The sequence below is a fragment of the Apium graveolens genome, chromosome 3, assembly GCF_009905375.1.
Source record: "Apium graveolens cultivar Ventura chromosome 3, ASM990537v1, whole genome shotgun sequence".
NCBI lineage: Eukaryota > Viridiplantae > Streptophyta > Magnoliopsida > Apiales > Apiaceae > Apium > Apium graveolens.
The window spans coordinates 144,504,908-144,524,196 of NC_133649.1; positions in this window are offsets into that span (position 1 = coordinate 144,504,908).

The window sequence follows — 19,289 nt, forward strand, 5'->3', positions numbered from 1 at the left end:
AAACTGAGTTAGAAAAGGAAAGAGAGATAATCAGGACTTGGACTAACTCTGGCAGAACAACTCAAAATTTGCTAAGTAGTGAAAATTGGAAAGAGGGCTTAGGTTATGGAGAAAATAAGAATGATAAAGGAACTGAAGAAATTAAGCCTGTTGTTAAGCAAAAGCCAAAGTTAAAACCTGTTAAGTTTGTAACTGTAAAGTCTGATAATGAGAAATCAGAAGTTAAAGAGGAATTAACTTCTGACAAACTAAAACAGGAAAAGACAGCTGAAGTAAACATAGGCTTAATGACAAAGAAGCAGCTCAAGCATAAGCTAAAAGATGTCAAGAATGCAAACAAGGTAAAATCACCTAGGAAAAATAGGAATGGAAAGGAAGGTGTGAATAAAAGCAATGATTATAAACCTGTTCCTGATGCACCTAGGAAAACATGTCATAATTGTGGAACTTCTAACCATCTGGCTTCTTTTTGCAGGAAAAATAAGAATATTAACTCCTTACCTTCGAAATCAGGAGTTAAGAGTCAGTTAGTTAAATACAAACCACAAAATCCTTGTTTTCATTGTGGTAGTTTATGGCATTCCATTTATACTTGTAAGGAATATCATAGTCTGTACTATGATTATTATCAAATAAAACCTTCTTTGAAGAAAGTTTCCATTGTTCCTTCTAGTATAAATTCTGATTCAAAGTCTGATAATGTAAATTCTGATAAGAAAAATGTTAACATAAACTCTGATGCTAAATCCGCTGCAAATGTTAACAAACTTAATAAGACCAAAGGATCCAAGCAAGTCTGGGTCCTTAAAACTAATAATTAGTGGTCCTTATGATTGCAGGGCAACAGGAAAAATATTCTAGTTCTGGACAGTGGATGTTCAGGTCATATGACTGGAAATAAGGCCCTGCTATCAGACTTTGTGGAGAAAGCTGGCCCAAGTGTTTCTTATGGAGATGGCAATATTGGAAAAACATTGGGATATGGCAATATCAATCTTGGGAATGTCATCATTAAAGAAGTAGCTCTGGTCTCAGGACTTAAACACAACCTTCTGAGTATAAGTCAAATCTGTGACAGAGGTTATCATGTTGATTTCTTTGAAGAACACTGTGAAATTGTGAGTAAATCTAAAGGTAAAGTTGTTCTGAAAGGATATAGACGTGGTAACATTTATGAAGCTAAGATTTCAACAAGTATTGATGGCTCTGCAATCTGTCTGTTAAGTAGAGCATCAATTGAAGAAAGCTGGAATTGGCATAAGAAACTCTCTCATTTAAATTTCAACAATATAAATGAACTGGTCAAGAAAGATCTTGTGAGAGGATTGCCAAACACAGTATTTGCTCCTGATGGTCTTTGTGATTCATGTCAGAAAGCCAAACAAAGAAAATCTTCATTCAAGAGCAAGACTGAATCATCAATTCTTGAGCCTTATCATCTTATACATGTTGATCTATTTGGTCCAGTAAATGTCATGTCTATTGCAAAGAAGAAGTATGCGTTGGTCATAGTGGATGAGTTCACCAGATACACATGGGTGTATTTCTTGCACACAAAAAGTGAAACTGCATCTATCTTGATTGATCATGTCAAACAGCTGGATAAAATGGTCAAAGATTCTGTGAAAATTTTAAGGAGTGATAATGGCACTTAGTTCAAGAATTTGATAATGGAAGAGTTCTGTAAAAGCCATGGAATAAAGCAGGAATTTTCTGCTCCTGGAACTCCACAGCAAAATGGAGTTGTTGAAAGGAAGAATAGAACTCTCATTGAAGCTGCACGTACAATGCTTGAAGAAGCAAAGCTTCCAACCTATTTCTGGGCTGAAGCTGTGCAGACTGCTTGTTTTACTCAAAATGCAACACTCATTAACAAGCATGGAAAAACACCATATGAGATGGTGAAGAAAAAGAAGCCAAATCTGAAATATTTTCATGTATTTGGATGCAAGTGTTTTGTTCTCAAGACTCATCCTGAACAGCTATCAAAGTTTGATCTAAAAGCTGATGAAGGAATCTTTGTTGGATATCCACTTTCCACAAAAGCCTTCAGAGTCTATAATTTGAGAACAAAAGTGGTCATGGAATCTATCAATGTCTCTTTTGATGACAAGAAGATCACTGGTCTTAAAGATTTTGTTGACCATGATCAGCTGAGATTTGAAAATGAAGACTCATATTCTGATACTGAAAAACCTGACAGTCTAAGTCCTGATACTACAAACTCTGACGGATTAAACTCTGATGTTATTGAAACTGTGGTGACTACGTTAAAGGAAGATGCACCTATGCAGGGGGAGCATACTCAAGATTCTACCACATCTCAAGAAACATCAGAACATGCATCTGGCTCTTCAAGTTCTGATTCGTCAAGTTCTGATAAGCCAAGTTCTGATAGTGCTGAAAATCTAAATACTGAAGAATCCAACTCAGAGAGCATAGTTTCAGGGGGAGCATCAGAAAATGAAAATGAAGATAGCATGGATCATGGGGGAGCATCCAGTTCTAGAGAAAACATTCCATCTGCAAGGAAGTGGACAAAATCACATACACCTGATTTGATAATTGGAAATCCTGATGCAGGTGTCAGAACTAGAACAGGTACTTCAAATGAGTGTCTATACAATTTTTTTCTCTCTCAGACTGAGCCAAAGAAAGTAGAAGAAGCTCTTCAAGATGCTGATTGGGTGCAAGCAATGCAGGAAGAGTTGAATGAATTTGAAAGAAACAAAGTCTGGACCCTAGTGCCAAGACCAAAGAATAGATCTGTTGTTGGTACAAAGTGGGTATTCAGAAACAAAACTGACAGTGATGGCATAATTACAAGAAATAAGGCAAGGCTGGTTGCAAAAGGATATTCTCAATAGGAGGGAATTGATTATGATGAAACATTTGCACCAGTTGCTAGGTTAGAAGCCATAAGGATATTTTTGGCTTATGCTGCTCACAAAAAGTTTACTGTCTTTCAAATGGATGTGAAAAGTGCTTTTCTCAATGGAGAATTGGAGGAAGAGGTATATGTTGAACAACCTCCAGGTTTTGTAGATACCAAACATTCAGATTATGTCTACAGGCTTGATAAAGCACTTTATGGACTTAAGCAAGCTCCTAGAGCATGGTATGAGACTTTAGCTCAGTTTCTTCTGGAAAGTGGATTCAACAGAGGGACAATAGACAAAACACTGTTCTACCTCAACCATGGAAAGGACTTACTTCTGGTCCAGATTTATGTTGATGATATCATTTTTGGATCTACAAATGACAAACTTTGCAAGAAGTTTGCCAAACTAATGCAGTCAAGATATCAGATGAGTATGATGGGGGAACTTAGCTATTTTCTGGGCCTTCAAGTCAAGCAGAATGAGGAAGGCACTTTTATTTGTCAAACCAAGTACACCAGAAACTTGCTAAAGAAATTTGGAATGCAAGATTGTTCAAGTGCATCCACTCCAATGGCCACTACAACAAAACTAGATAAGGATACCGGTAAATCAGTAGATATTACTGACTACTAGAGGTATGATTGGCTCTCTACTCTATCTAACTGCTAGTAGACCTGATATCATGTATGCTACCTGTCTTTGTGCAAGATTTCAAGCATATCCAAGAGAACCTCACTTAACAGCTGTAAAAAGAATCTTTAAGTATCTTAAAGGAACAGCTGCTCTGGGATTATGGTATCCTAGAGAATCAGATTTTAAACTATTAGGTTACTCAGATGCAGATTTTGCAGGTTGCAAAATTGACAGGAAAAGCACAAGTGGAAGCTGCCAATTTCTTGGAGGCAGATTGGTTTCTTGGTACAGCAAGAAACAAAAGTCAATTTCCACATCAACTGCAGAAGCAGAGTATATTGCTGCAGGAAGCTGTTGTGCACAGATTCTTTGGATGAAGAATCAATTACTGGATTATGGGTTAACATATTTCAAAATCCCTATTTACTGTGATAATCAAAGTGCTATTGCTATGACAGGTAATCCAGTTCAACACTCAATGACAAAGCACATCAGCATCAGGTACCACTTCATCAGGGAACATGTGGATGAAGGTACAGTGGAATTGCATTTTGTTCCCACAGATCAACAGTTGGCAGATATCTTCACAAAACCATTATGTGAAGCTACTTTTACAAGATTGGTAAATGAACTTGGAATGGTTTCAGGTTCTTTCTTTAAATCTGCTTAGACTTGTTCTGTGTTATCAGACTTTATGCTCAGTATTTACAGAATTAATATCATTGTGTATTCTGTGCTTAATTGATAAATGTCTTTAAGTACTGACTGTTATCTGATATATGTTTCTAAACTCTGATAAGTGATATGTTTGTTCTAGTACCTATTCAATCCTATGAGGATAACTGTGCTAGATACTGACCTAGTAATCTTCAATAAACAAATGATTCCATGGAAGAAGTAATTATTTCAATAGAAATCTTATGACACTACCAAATTCTGATAACTGAGCTTAGTTAAGTTCACTTTGTATATCTTATTACTAAGTCACAAATTAGAATAATGCTACTCATCTGTTAAGTTCTGATACTAGTTAAACTGCTGAATGTACTAAGTGCTGATAAACCTCCCTTATCAAAAGAAAAAGCAAAAATATTAAAGAATAAAATCAGGTACTCCTTTGAGATCTAGAGTAAAAATGTGAAAGGGACGACCCAAGTGCATTGCTGGTATTAAGTAAATATGCATTAGAAAAGCAAAATATTTTCTTGGTGACTTTTCACACTCTATGATTACTGGAGAAATACTCTGATAATAGCATAAATTCTAATAAACAGTCGTGACTCATTTACACTGAGAAGCCACTGTAAAATAGAATTTCAAAAGATGCATAAAATGAGCACAAAACAGTTGAGATGGACTCAAGCATGAACTCATTCATCAGTAGGTTTCAGGACAATGACAGATCTTTAGCAAAATTTTAGTTTTGCCTTATTTCTAAGATATACTGAAGTGAATCAGACTTTACTCTTTGTCTGTTTTTAGCTTAATGCACACACTAATCACTCCATCTGAATGATGAAAATTTCTGTGGTGGTCTATGTTATTTTAGATAAACAGTCATTGTGTCATTTTTGCACAAATTCTGAGGACAAGTTCTAGTTACACGTTCTGATGATTAAGTTATGACGTTCATAACTAAGAACTTGTATGAGGATTTACTAAGATGAGCATTCCTTTTTCGAGTTAAGAAATTATGTTCTGATGACTGTTAAGTTCTGGTATAGGTCTAAGTTCTGATTTCTCAGTCTAATCCTTTACTTGGCTTATCTTTGAAAGAAATTTAATAACAGTCTCAGTTTGTACTCGCATATGTTGAAGTGGAAGATTAATAGTCACTATGATTAGGATTAATGGTTTTGTACTTGAACAGTCCACTGTTTCTTGTGTCTTGTGCGGTCTAGACCATGATTCCTCTTTCCAATGACTGTTATTCTTTTTAAAAGTCTAGGGAGCCGAGGTAGAATTAATTCTACCTGTCAGCATTAAATATCTTTGCGTCTCTTGGCATTCTTTTGCCTATATAAACAACCACTTCACATCAGTCTTTCCATCACATTCTTCTCACACACTTATCTTCCTTCTTCTGTCAAAAACATAATGGTTCGATACAACATGTTTTTGAACACACAAACCTTCACCATGGAGCTCAGTTGTGCCGAGTGGCAGCAGGAGTGGCATATAACAGCCATTCCTGAGGAGATCTGGGACTCTGTCCCACAGGAGGTGCTGGCTCACCTTCTATTCTTCGAGATGGATTATCATCGCCATCTGGAGCACCTGGAGGAGGAAAGGCGGGAAGCTATCCGTCAGCAAGAGCGAATCATACGACTCGCCATCTTGTTCGTCGAAGATAGGAAGAGGAAGATGACTTAATCTCGTCTTCTTCATGTTCTTCTTCATCCTCAGCTTTGTCAGGCTTCTTAGCTAGGACTAAAGCTGTTGACGTTAGGATTAGAAGCTTAGGGAAAATCTTGTATTGATGTACTTTCTATTTCATATATGTATTAACTTGATATATTAATGAAAACTGTTTTTACTTCAAGATTTTGTCTCTAAGTTATTTTATCTTGTGTTGTTAAATCCTGCTTGATATTCTGATGACCATTTAAATTTTGTCTTTATTTAAGTTCTGATTCTTTGTCAGCACTTATTCATCGAAATTATCTCGGTCATTTTTAACATGATTCATTTTCAGAATATTAATGTTGCAGTGAAAAATAATTCAATCAGTGCTAACGGTTTAAATTTTGAATTAAAATTGTGTCTCTTGATAAATGGAACGGTTTATCCTTGAAACAAGGCAACTGGGTAAGTAATCATTCCTGTTTTCTCGAGCCCAGTAACTATCCGTTATTACTGCATGTCTGACAGGTGTCCAACGGTAACATTTTTTTTAGAGTATAAGAACAACAGAGAGAAGATTTCTTTAATCTTTTATTTTCTTTATACTTTATCTCTCTTCTTACTTTTACTCTCTTTCTCATTTTTTCTCACGTTGGTTTTTCATACAGACATTATCTTAAACACCTAACAGGCATACTTGAATCTCAATATTTTTTCACATGGCACCAAAGGATTTAATCATTGATGGAGCAAAGTTTGTTCCAAACAACTATTCTGTAAAGAAGAAGTATGCGTTGGTCATAGTGGATGAGTTCACCAGATACACATGGGTGTATTTCTTGCACACAAAAAGTGAAACTGCATCTATCTTGATTGATCATGTCAAACAGCTGGATAAAATGGTCAAAGATTCTGTGAAAATTTTAAGGAGTGATAATGGCACTTAGTTCAAGAATTTGATAATGGAAGAGTTCTGTAAAAGCCATGGAATAAAGCAGGAATTTTCTGCTCCTGGAACTCCACAGCAAAATGGAGTTGTTGAAAGGAAGAATAGAACTCTCATTGAAGCTGCACGTACAATGCTTGAAGAAGCAAAGCTTCCAACCTATTTCTGGGCTGAAGCTGTGCAGACTGCTTGTTTTACTCAAAATGCAACACTCATTAACAAGCATGGAAAAACACCATATGAGATGGTGAAGAAAAAGAAGCCAAATCTGAAATATTTTCATGTATTTGGATGCAAGTGTTTTGTTCTCAAGACTCATCCTGAACAGCTATCAAAGTTTGATCTAAAAGCTGATGAAGGAATCTTTGTTGGATATCCACTTTCCACAAAAGCCTTCAGAGTCTATAATTTGAGAACAAAAGTGGTCATGGAATCTATCAATGTCTCTTTTGATGACAAGAAGATCACTGGTCTTAAAGATTTTGTTGACCATGATCAGCTGAGATTTGAAAATGAAGACTCATATTCTGATACTGAAAAACCTGACAGTCTAAGTCCTGATACTACAAACTCTGACGGATTAAACTCTGATGTTATTGAAACTGTGGTGACTACGTTAAAGGAAGATGCACCTATGCAGGGGGAGCATACTCAAGATTCTACCACATCTCAAGAAACATCAGAACATGCATCTGGCTCTTCAAGTTCTGATTCGTCAAGTTCTGATAAGCCAAGTTCTGATAGTGCTGAAAATCTAAATACTGAAGAATCCAACTCAGAGAGCATAGTTTCAGGGGGAGCATCAGAAAATGAAAATGAAGATAGCATGGATCATGGGGGAGCATCCAGTTCTAGAGAAAACATTCCATCTGCAAGGAAGTGGACAAAATCACATACACCTGATTTGATAATTGGAAATCCTGATGCAGGTGTCAGAACTAGAACAGGTACTTCAAATGAGTGTCTATACAATTTTTTTCTCTCTCAGACTGAGCCAAAGAAAGTAGAAGAAGCTCTTCAAGATGCTGATTGGGTGCAAGCAATGCAGGAAGAGTTGAATGAATTTGAAAGAAACAAAGTCTGGACCCTAGTGCCAAGACCAAAGAATAGATCTGTTGTTGGTACAAAGTGGGTATTCAGAAACAAAACTGACAGTGATGGCATAATTACAAGAAATAAGGCAAGGCTGGTTGCAAAAGGATATTCTCAATAGGAGGGAATTGATTATGATGAAACATTTGCACCAGTTGCTAGGTTAGAAGCCATAAGGATATTTTTGGCTTATGCTGCTCACAAAAAGTTTACTGTCTTTCAAATGGATGTGAAAAGTGCTTTTCTCAATGGAGAATTGGAGGAAGAGGTATATGTTGAACAACCTCCAGGTTTTGTAGATACCAAACATTCAGATTATGTCTACAGGCTTGATAAAGCACTTTATGGACTTAAGCAAGCTCCTAGAGCATGGTATGAGACTTTAGCTCAGTTTCTTCTGGAAAGTGGATTCAACAGAGGGACAATAGACAAAACACTGTTCTACCTCAACCATGGAAAGGACTTACTTCTGGTCCAGATTTATGTTGATGATATCATTTTTGGATCTACAAATGACAAACTTTGCAAGAAGTTTGCCAAACTAATGCAGTCAAGATATCAGATGAGTATGATGGGGGAACTTAGCTATTTTCTGGGCCTTCAAGTCAAGCAGAATGAGGAAGGCACTTTTATTTGTCAAACCAAGTACACCAGAAACTTGCTAAAGAAATTTGGAATGCAAGATTGTTCAAGTGCATCCACTCCAATGGCCACTACAACAAAACTAGATAAGGATACCGGTAAATCAGTAGATATTACTGACTACAGAGGTATGATTGGCTCTCTACTCTATCTAACTGCTAGTAGACCTGATATCATGTATGCTACCTGTCTTTGTGCAAGATTTCAAGCAGATCCAAGAGAACCTCACTTAACAGCTGTAAAAAGAATCTTTAAGTATCTTAAAGGAACAGCTGCTCTGGGATTATGGTATCCTAGAGAATCAGATTTTAAACTATTAGGTTACTCAGATGCAGATTTTGCAGGTTGCAAAATTGACAGGAAAAGCACAAGTGGAAGCTGCCAATTTCTTGGAGGCAGATTGGTTTCTTGGTACAGCAAGAAACAAAAGTCAATTTCCACATCAACTGCAGAAGCAGAGTATATTGCTGCAGGAAGCTGTTGTGCACAGATTCTTTGGATGAAGAATCAATTACTGGATTATGGGTTAACATATTTCAAAATCCCTATTTACTGTGATAATCAAAGTGCTATTGCTATGACAGGTAATCCAGTTCAACACTCAATGACAAAGCACATCAGCATCAGGTACCACTTCATCAGGGAACATGTGGATGAAGGTACAGTGGAATTGCATTTTGTTCCCACAGATCAACAGTTGGCAGATATCTTCACAAAACCATTATGTGAAGCTACTTTTACAAGATTGGTAAATGAACTTGGAATGGTTTCAGGTTCTTTCTTTAAATCTGCTTAGACTTGTTCTGTGTTATCAGACTTTATGCTCAGTATTTACAGAATTAATATCATTGTGTATTCTGTGCTTAATTGATAAATGTCTTTAAGTACTGACTGTTATCTGATATATGTTTCTAAACTCTGATAAGTGATATGTTTGTTCTAGTACCTATTCAATCCTATGAGGATAACTGTGCTAGATACTGACCTAGTAATCTTCAATAAACAAATGATTCCATGGAAGAAGTAATTATTTCAATAGAAATCTTATGACACTACCAAATTCTGATAACTGAGCTTAGTTAAGTTCACTTTGTATATCTTATTACTAAGTCACAAATTAGAATAATGCTACTCATCTGTTAAGTTCTGATACTAGTTAAACTGCTGAATGTACTAAGTGCTGATAAACCTCCCTTATCAAAAGAAAAAGCAAAAATATTAAAGAATAAAATCAGGTACTCCTTTGAGATCTAGAGTAAAAATGTGAAAGGGACGACCCAAGTGCATTGCTGGTATTAAGTAAATATGCATTAGAAAAGCAAAATATTTTCTTGGTGACTTTTCACACTCTATGATTACTGGAGAAATACTCTGATAATAGCATAAATTCTAATAAACAGTCGTGACTCATTTACACTGAGAAGCCACTGTAAAATAGAATTTCAAAAGATGCATAAAATGAGCACAAAACAGTTGAGATGGACTCAAGCATGAACTCATTCATCAGTAGGTTTCAGGACAATGACAGATCTTTAGCAAAATTTTAGTTTTGCCTTATTTCTAAGATATACTGAAGTGAATCAGACTTTACTCTTTGTCTGTTTTTAGCTTAATGCACACACTAATCACTCCATCTGAATGATGAAAATTTCTGTGGTGGTCTATGTTATTTTAGATAAACAGTCATTGTGTCATTTTTGCACAAATTCTGAGGACAAGTTCTAGTTACACGTTCTGATGATTAAGTTATGACGTTCATAACTAAGAACTTGTATGAGGATTTACTAAGATGAGCATTCCTTTTTCGAGTTAAGAAATTATGTTCTGATGACTGTTAAGTTCTGGTATAGGTCTAAGTTCTGATTTCTCAGTCTAATCCTTTACTTGGCTTATCTTTGAAAGAAATTTAATAACAGTCTCAGTTTGTACTCGCATATGTTGAAGTGGAAGATTAATAGTCACTATGATTAGGATTAATGGTTTTGTACTTGAACAGTCCACTGTTTCTTGTGTCTTGTGCGGTCTAGACCATGATTCCTCTTTCCAATGACTGTTATTCTTTTTAAAAGTCTAGGGAGCCGAGGTAGAATTAATTCTACCTGTCAGCATTAAATATCTTTGCGTCTCTTGGCATTCTTTTGCCTATATAAACAACCACTTCACATCAGTCTTTCCATCACATTCTTCTCACACACTTATCTTCCTTCTTCTGTCAAAAACATAATGGTTCGATACAACATGTTTTTGAACACACAAACCTTCACCATGGAGCTCAGTTGTGCCGAGTGGCAGCAGGAGTGGCATATAACAGCCATTCCTGAGGAGATCTGGGACTCTGTCCCACAGGAGGTGCTGGCTCACCTTCTATTCTTCGAGATGGATTATCATCGCCATCTGGAGCACCTGGAGGAGGAAAGGCGGGAAGCTATCCGTCAGCAAGAGCGAATCATACGACTCGCCATCTTGTTCGTCGAAGATAGGAAGAGGAAGATGACTTAATCTCGTCTTCTTCATGTTCTTCTTCATCCTCAGCTTTGTCAGGCTTCTTAGCTAGGACTAAAGCTGTTGACGTTAGGATTAGAAGCTTAGGGAAAATCTTGTATTGATGTACTTTCTATTTCATATATGTATTAACTTGATATATTAATGAAAACTGTTTTTACTTCAAGATTTTGTCTCTAAGTTATTTTATCTTGTGTTGTTAAATCCTGCTTGATATTCTGATGACCATTTAAATTTTGTCTTTATTTAAGTTCTGATTCTTTGTCAGCACTTATTCATCGAAATTATCTCGGTCATTTTTAACATGATTCATTTTCAGAATATTAATGTTGCAGTGAAAAATAATTCAATCAGTGCTAACGGTTTAAATTTTGAATTAAAATTGTGTCTCTTGATAAATGGAACGGTTTATCCTTGAAACAAGGCAACTGGGTAAGTAATCATTCCTGTTTTCTCGAGCCCAGTAACTATCCGTTATTACTGCATGTCTGACAGGTGTCCAACGGTAACATTTTTTTTAGAGTATAAGAACAACAGAGAGAAGATTTCTTTAATCTTTTATTTTCTTTATACTTTATCTCTCTTCTTACTTTTACTCTCTTTCTCATTTTTTCTCACGTTGGTTTTTCATACAGACATTATCTTAAACACCTAACAGGCATACTTGAATCTCAATATTTTTTCACATGGCACCAAAGGATTTAATCATTGATGGAGCAAAGTTTGTTCCAAACAACTATTCTGCAATTCTTGATCATGCTGAAGCTCCATCTGAATTGCACTTTGTGCAAGATCTTCTTGCACATAGTGAGGTTGGGTACGCCTTAACTCAGCCTGAATTATTTTCAAGTCAACAAGTTCTGCGGTTCTGGAGGACTGGAGTTTTTGATGATGGTGGTAAACGAGGCACTCCCAGTATTATCTTCCAAGTGGGTGATTCATCCTATGTAGTCACTCCTGGTACAGTACGAAGAGCATTACATATTCCTGAAGATTGTACCTTCTCTATACCAGAGGAATCAGAACTTCGGGGGTTAATGACTGATTTGGGATATGAAAAGAGTCTGACGAAACTTGGACAGTTGAAACGGGCTAATATCAGAAGAGAATGGAGTTTCTTCTTCGATTGCATCACCAAGGCTTTTGGCAACAAGTGTTCAAATTTTGATGTTATTCCCATTATGAGTCAGCACATCGGGTATGCAATTATCAATCAAACTCATTTTGATTTTGCAACTGCTTTAATTGGTTTTATTGGGGATAGGATGACAGAGGATCGAGATGTTGTTTATTTTGCTAGATTTTGTCAACTTATTTACACTTATTGTACTGATGAACCTCAGTTAGTCAGCACCCAAACCCCACCTTTTAAGGTTGCAAAAAGGTACTTTAATGATCTAGTAAATGCTGATACTAAGAAGAAAATGGTTAGATCATTACAGATTCCTAAGTCTGTAAAACAGATCCTGGTAAATGCTGATCCTGATACCTATAGATCTGTTTACTCTGATGTTCAACCACCTCCAACCACCCAAAATCCATCAACCTCAGAACCTACCTCTCATTCTACTCAACCTACCCTCAGAACTTATCTCAAATCCTATCTCTCCACTTCACAGACTGCTCAACCTTCTTCTTCAGCACCTACTGTGAAGCCTACATCCTCTAAGCCAAAGAGAACAAAGACTATTCCTCACACACCTCAAAAGAGGAGGAGAATTACTTTGAGAGATGAATCAGATTCTGAGGATCAGATTCCTTCTTCAGAACCTGTGGTAAATGAAGCTGAGAAGGCAACTTCTCAGAAGGATTCTGCAATTGGGGGTTCTAGGCTTCTCAAGAGGCTTAGACGTATGACGGTTCCTGAAACTCCCAAGGAATCCAAATCAACAAGGAAGTACAAGAAACAGAGGGCACAAAGGCCAGTTTCAGATGATGAGGAGGAAGCAGCTAAGGAAGGGGATCAGGAATCTCTGATCTCACAAGACAAGGAATTTGCTCCAGTCACTTCTTCTCCATCAACTTCATCTCAGGAACCTGTATCTGACAAGGCTAATTCACCTTCTGTGTCTCTTGTTGATCCAGGCACAAGTGCTGAAATTGATATTCAGAACCTGGTTGTGCCTGAAATACTTTTCTTAGAAGCTCCAACAGCAAATAATCCTTCCACAACACCTGTTACTGATGCTGTTCAAACTCCTGAGTTATCACTAACACCTTCTCTGCATCAAGATGCTGATGATCAGATTTTAGGTGAGCATCAGGATATGGCTGTTGATCAGAACTTAATATCAGATCAGCAATTAGAGGATGCTGAAGCCTCCATTGCTACTCACACTGTTGTCTTATCAGAAGATATTGATTCTCTAAGTTCTGATGCTGCAAATGTTGGAGATACTGGTGAGGCTGCTACAACTGTAGATGCTGATGAAGCAGGTCCTTCAGGACATACTCCTCCACTGACTCTTCCTAAGTCTGAACTGGTAAAGGAGTTTGTTATCAGGGATGCACCAGTACCTTGGAGTGAAACTCCTGCAGGTCAGGAGTGGACTAAGGAATGGAACTCAGTTTCATGTGTTCCAAATGCTTTACATCTTGCTGAGCACTTGACTAAAGCTGATGAAATGTTACATTCTGATGATTTTAAAACCCAGCTCAGAGTCACTGCATTGAGTACTAAACATCTACAAGGTCTTCATTCCAACACTCATGCAGAGCTACACAAGATTCAGGAGAACTTTATCAAACAGGAACAAGTTTGGAAAATTGATAAGAAAAAGTTCTTCCAACCTACCATTGACAGGGTTGCTTATATTGAGAAAACTCAAGAGAAGCAACAAGCTCAGATTGATCAAATTCTGACAAATCAAGCTTCTCAGCAATCGCAACTTACTGAAATCCAGACCTCAGTGGAACTACTTATCTCTCTTTTATTACCTGCTGATGCCAAAAAGGGGGAGAAGGTAATTAAGTCCAAATGCAAAACCAACAAGACACTGCAAGGAAAGGATGATGGAAAAGATGACCAAGGAAACTCTGGAATGGGTAGTGGTCATAGTCAAGGTAGAAGGTTTACATCAAGACAAGCTAGTCACAGAACAAGTTCTGATACTGGGAAAAGAATAAGTTCTGCTGCTGGTAAAAGGATAAGTTCTGATGAACTTCTAGATCTTGATGAGGAAATGTCAAGACAGTTATTTCTTCAAGAAAATCCAGGGATGGACTTGGAAAGTTTAAAGGAAGAAGAAGCCAGACTTAAATCAGAGAAAGTCACATCTAAATCTGAAGCTTCTGGTAAAAAGTTACTTCCAAAACCTAAAGGCATTGTGATCAAAGAAAGGATACATATTGAAGAAACTTTGGCTAGATCACAACCACAGATAGATCCAAGATCCAAGGGTAAAGAAAAGGTTGGTGAACCTATCAAGCCTTATGTACCTCCTGAGGAAGAAGAAATTACTGATGGAAAAGATGATCTTGCTCTGACTTCAAGAAAAGTTCTTAAAACAACCTCTGACATGGCTCAAGTTGTTCAGAGTCAAGAAATTGTAAGTTCTGATATTCAGAAGAAGTAAGTAACCTCTGACAGTGCTCAAGTTAACTTGATATCAGAAAATAGATCTAAAACACTCCTACCAGGATTCACTAAAGCAAAACAGACTCAATCTTTGAAGACTACTCCAAGTGGTTTTGAAGCAAGAGTAGTTACTGGAAAGGAAGCTAGAGATAAAACTGGATTGGGAAGTGCTGATGAAAGAAGAGTACACAACACTATCGATGATCCAACTTCCTTGAGTGAACCAGGTATTGGAGCAACTCCTGAGAGATTGAATCACCTAGAATCTGTACAGATGGTTTACCATACCTACTTGAAAGAATACATCATGTTGTATTTCATGACAGATGGTAGGGTTTATCATATAAGACAAAATGCCATTCCTTTGAAGTATTTTGAAGAATTGGAGCATGTACTTTTCTTACTTCAAGTGGATGACAGAATAACAGAGACTGCTGCAAACTACTTAAAAGAACAGATTCAGAGACAGAAAAGGCTTTATTCTGTTAAGTCTGACAGCAGATATGTTCCAAAGTACAGAGATCACAATGGGGATATTGTTGATATGAAGCCTAATACTGCACAGATCAGAACGTATCTTGGTATTAAGGGACTTGAATTCAATCTTGAATCTGACAAAGCTTATGTCATAAGACTATACCAGGAGTTAAGAAAAGCAAAGATTAATGATCTCAGAGCTGCAATCTTTCAAACTGGTGAAGATACTACAGAGCTTAAAGGTGTTAAAAGGAGAATGATTGATGAACTAAGATATGCTGAGAAATGTTTATTGAAGAACTATCTCAGAACAACTCCTGACATCAGAGAGATCAGAAGTTGATGAAGCCAAGTCGAAGATCTACAACTGCTTAAATTCTGATATTTATGCAGATTGAAGTTGTTATCAGAAGTTGATATTGGTAAAACTTTAAGGACTGTAAGTTGTAGTTATCTAATCTATTTCTCATGCATTTGTACTTAATGTTTTTGACATCATCAAATATCTGTTTAACTTGTATATTTTGTTAATTTACAAGTTGGGGGAGATTGTTAGATATATTTGATAATGTCATGGCTAATATGTCTTATGTTTAGCTTTCAGATCTTGTGTGAACAGGATAGATCAGTACTTAACTGTTGATCAGTACTTATACTGGAAGTCAGGACTTAAGGATATCAGTACTTATATTATCAGGAGATAATCATCAGAAGATAGATATCAGAACTTAAGTGCTGAAGGACGATCAGATAAGGACAGTAGCTGATTAAAGGAAAGAAGATAGAGATAAAACATAAGAAGAGATATGCATGAAGAAGGAATTCCGTGAAGAATGGAATACTTGGAATAGAAGATATCTGATTGATATATTTTAGGAAGCAGAATTATATTCCATATCAATTAGCGATTATCTTGTAACTGTGTAGTATATAAACACAGGCATAGGGTTTACACTATAAGTGTTATCATTATCGAAGTTATTATTCTATATAACCCTAGCAGCTCTCGTGATATTTGTTCATCACTGAGAGGTAACAGTTCCATATTGTAACAGAGTTTATTGTTTCAATAAAGTTTGTTTTCTGTTACTCAAGTTCTTTAAGTTCGATTTGAGTGTACTATACACTGTATTCACCCCTCTACAGTGTGTGTGTGACCTAACAGGACTTACTTTTGATACAGATATATGTTGATGATATCATATTTGGTTCTACAAATGCCAAACTCTGTGAAAGGTTTGCAAAGCTAATGCACTCAAGATATTAAATGAGTATGATGGGAGAACTTAGCTATTTTTTGGGACTTCAAGTCAAGCAAAATGAAGAAGGTAGTTTTATCTGTCAATCTAAGTACACAAGAAATTTACTCAAGAAATTTGGTATGCAAGATTGTTCAACTGCATCCACTCCCATGGCCACTGCAACCAAGTTAGATAAAGATACTGGAGCATCAGTAGATATTACTAATTACAAGAGGTATGATTGGCTCTTTACTCTATTTAACTGCAAGTAGACCTGATATCATGTATGCTACCTGTCTTTGTGCAAGACTTCAGGCTGATCCAAGAGAACCTCATGTAATAGATGTAAGAATTTTCAAGTACCTTAAGGGTACAACTGATCTAGGATTGTAGTATCCTAGAGAATCATATTTTAAGCTAATAGGTTACTCAGATGCAGATTTTGCAGGATGCAAAATAGACAGGAAAAGCAATAGTGGAAGCTGCCAATTTCTTGGAGGCAGATTGGTTTCTTGGTTTAGCAAGAAACAGAAATCAATTTTTATATCACCTACAGAAGCAAAATATATTGTTACAAGAAGCTGTTGTTTACAGATTCTTTGGATGAGGTTAGAATTTTCTAAAATACCTATTTATTGTGATAATCAAAGTGCTATTGCTATGACAGGTAATCCAGTTCAACACTCAATGACAAAGCACATCAGCATTAGGTACCATTTCATAAGGGAACATATGATGGAAGGTACAGTGGAATTGCATTTTATTCCAACAGATCAACAACTAGAAGATATCTTCACAAAACCACTATGTGAAGCTACTTTTACAAGACTGGTAAATGAACTTGGAATGGTTTCAGGTTCTTTCTCAAAATATGCTTAGTTTTTGTTCTCATGCATCAGACTTTATGATCAGTGTTTACAAATTGTCTTATCTTCATGTAATCTATGCTTAAATTATAATACATTAAATACTGATTGTTATATGATGTGGATCTATATACTCTGATAGTGTTTTGAATGTTCTGTGACTATTCAATCCAATGAGGATTATTGTGCTAGATGCTGACCTAGTAGTCTTTAACATACTAGAAATCCCATGTTTGAATTAGTTGTTTATGTGGAAATTCATTAACACGAGCAAATTCTGGTTTTGAGCTTAGTCAAATTTACTTTGTGTATCTTATTACTAAGTCACAAACTACATTCTTGCTTCTTATCTGTCAAATTCTGATGTCAGTAAATCTTAAGGATGAACCAAATGCTTGATAAGCCTCACTTATCTGAAGAAAAGAAAAGAAAAGAAAATTGAAGTTAGGTACTCCTTTGAGATCTAGAGTAAATATGTGGAAGGGAAGACCCAAGTGAATTGCTGGTATTAAGATATATGCATTAGAAAAGCAAATAAATTTTTCTTGGTGACTTTTCACATTCTCTAATTATTGGAGAAATATTCTGATAATAGCATAAATTCTGATAGCAGTTGTGACTCACTTACACTGAGAAGCCACTGTAAAAAGGAATTTCAAAAGATGCATAAAATGAGCACAAACAGTTGAGGTGGACTCTTGCATAAATTTGTTCTATAGTAGACTTCAAGATTAAAGACAGATTTTAAGCACCTTTCTTAGTTATGCCTTATTTCTAAGATGTACTGAAGTTTATCAGACTTTAATCTTTATCTGATATTTTGCTAATGCACACACTCTCACTTCACATGAATGATGAAAATTACTGTGGTGATTAAGTTGTTTCTGACAAACAGTTAAGTGTCATTTGAATAAATTCTGAGGACAAGTTCTGATGGAAGTTCTGATGATTAAACTCTGAAGAATTAAGTCAGTTTTTGTATGAAGAATCACAGAAACAAACATTCACTTTCTGAGAACGGAAGCCATGTTCCAATGACCGTTAAAATCTGATAATAGTCAAGTTCTGATATTAAATCCTGATGGAAACTCTGATGCTTACGTGGCATTATTTATTTACTTGACTTATTTGTGGTAATACTGAATGGTCATATTTTATCAGCATATATTTAAGTGAGATAAAAAAAGTCATAATCATTTGTTTAGTGGGAACGTGTTTGTCTTGAAAAACTGTATGTGCATAATAATTACTGCGTATTTCTTGTGCCCATTAACTAGTGCTTTAACTATTTACTGATTGTTCACATGTTTCCAGGTGTAAATTGTCTGCCATGCTTCACAAATATAGCTGTTGTCACGTGGGCTGTATAAATAAGAAAGTTAAAAGATTTTCTAATCTTTTACCTACTTTTCTCATTCTCTCATTTCTCTTATTTTCTCTCACCCACTAATATTCTCTGAAGCTCTATTTTCTCACAGGCATTTTATCAAACACTTTGTGTACACACTATTCTCACTTGATTTTTCACAGAAATGGCACCAAAAGACATCGTTTTCAATGGAGCTAAGTTTGTTCCTAACAACTACTTAGCTATTCTAAGCAAGGATGAAGCCCCATCAGATCTTCACTTTGTTCAGGACTTCCTTGCTAACAGCGAGATTGGGTATGCATTGACCCAACCTCAATCACTCTGAGGAACTCAGATACTGGAGTTTTGGAGGATTGGGGTTCATGATGATGGTGGCAAAGATGGGTCCCCTAGTATTATTTTCACCATAGGGGAGGATGAACATATGGTGACTGTGTCTACAGTTCGCCAAGCTCTACATCTGCCAGAAGACTGCACTTTTTCAACAGCTGAGGAGCCAGCTCTTCAACAAATGATGGCTAATCTAGGTTATGAAAAATCATTGTCCAAGCTGGGACAATTGAAGAGGCCATACACAAGGAAGGAATGGAGTTTCTTCTTTGACTGCATCACCAGAACTTTTGTAAACAAATGTTAAAACTTTGATGCAATTCCAATCCTTAGTCAGCAAATTGGGTATGCTCTAATTACTTAATCTCATTTTGATTATGCTAATGCTG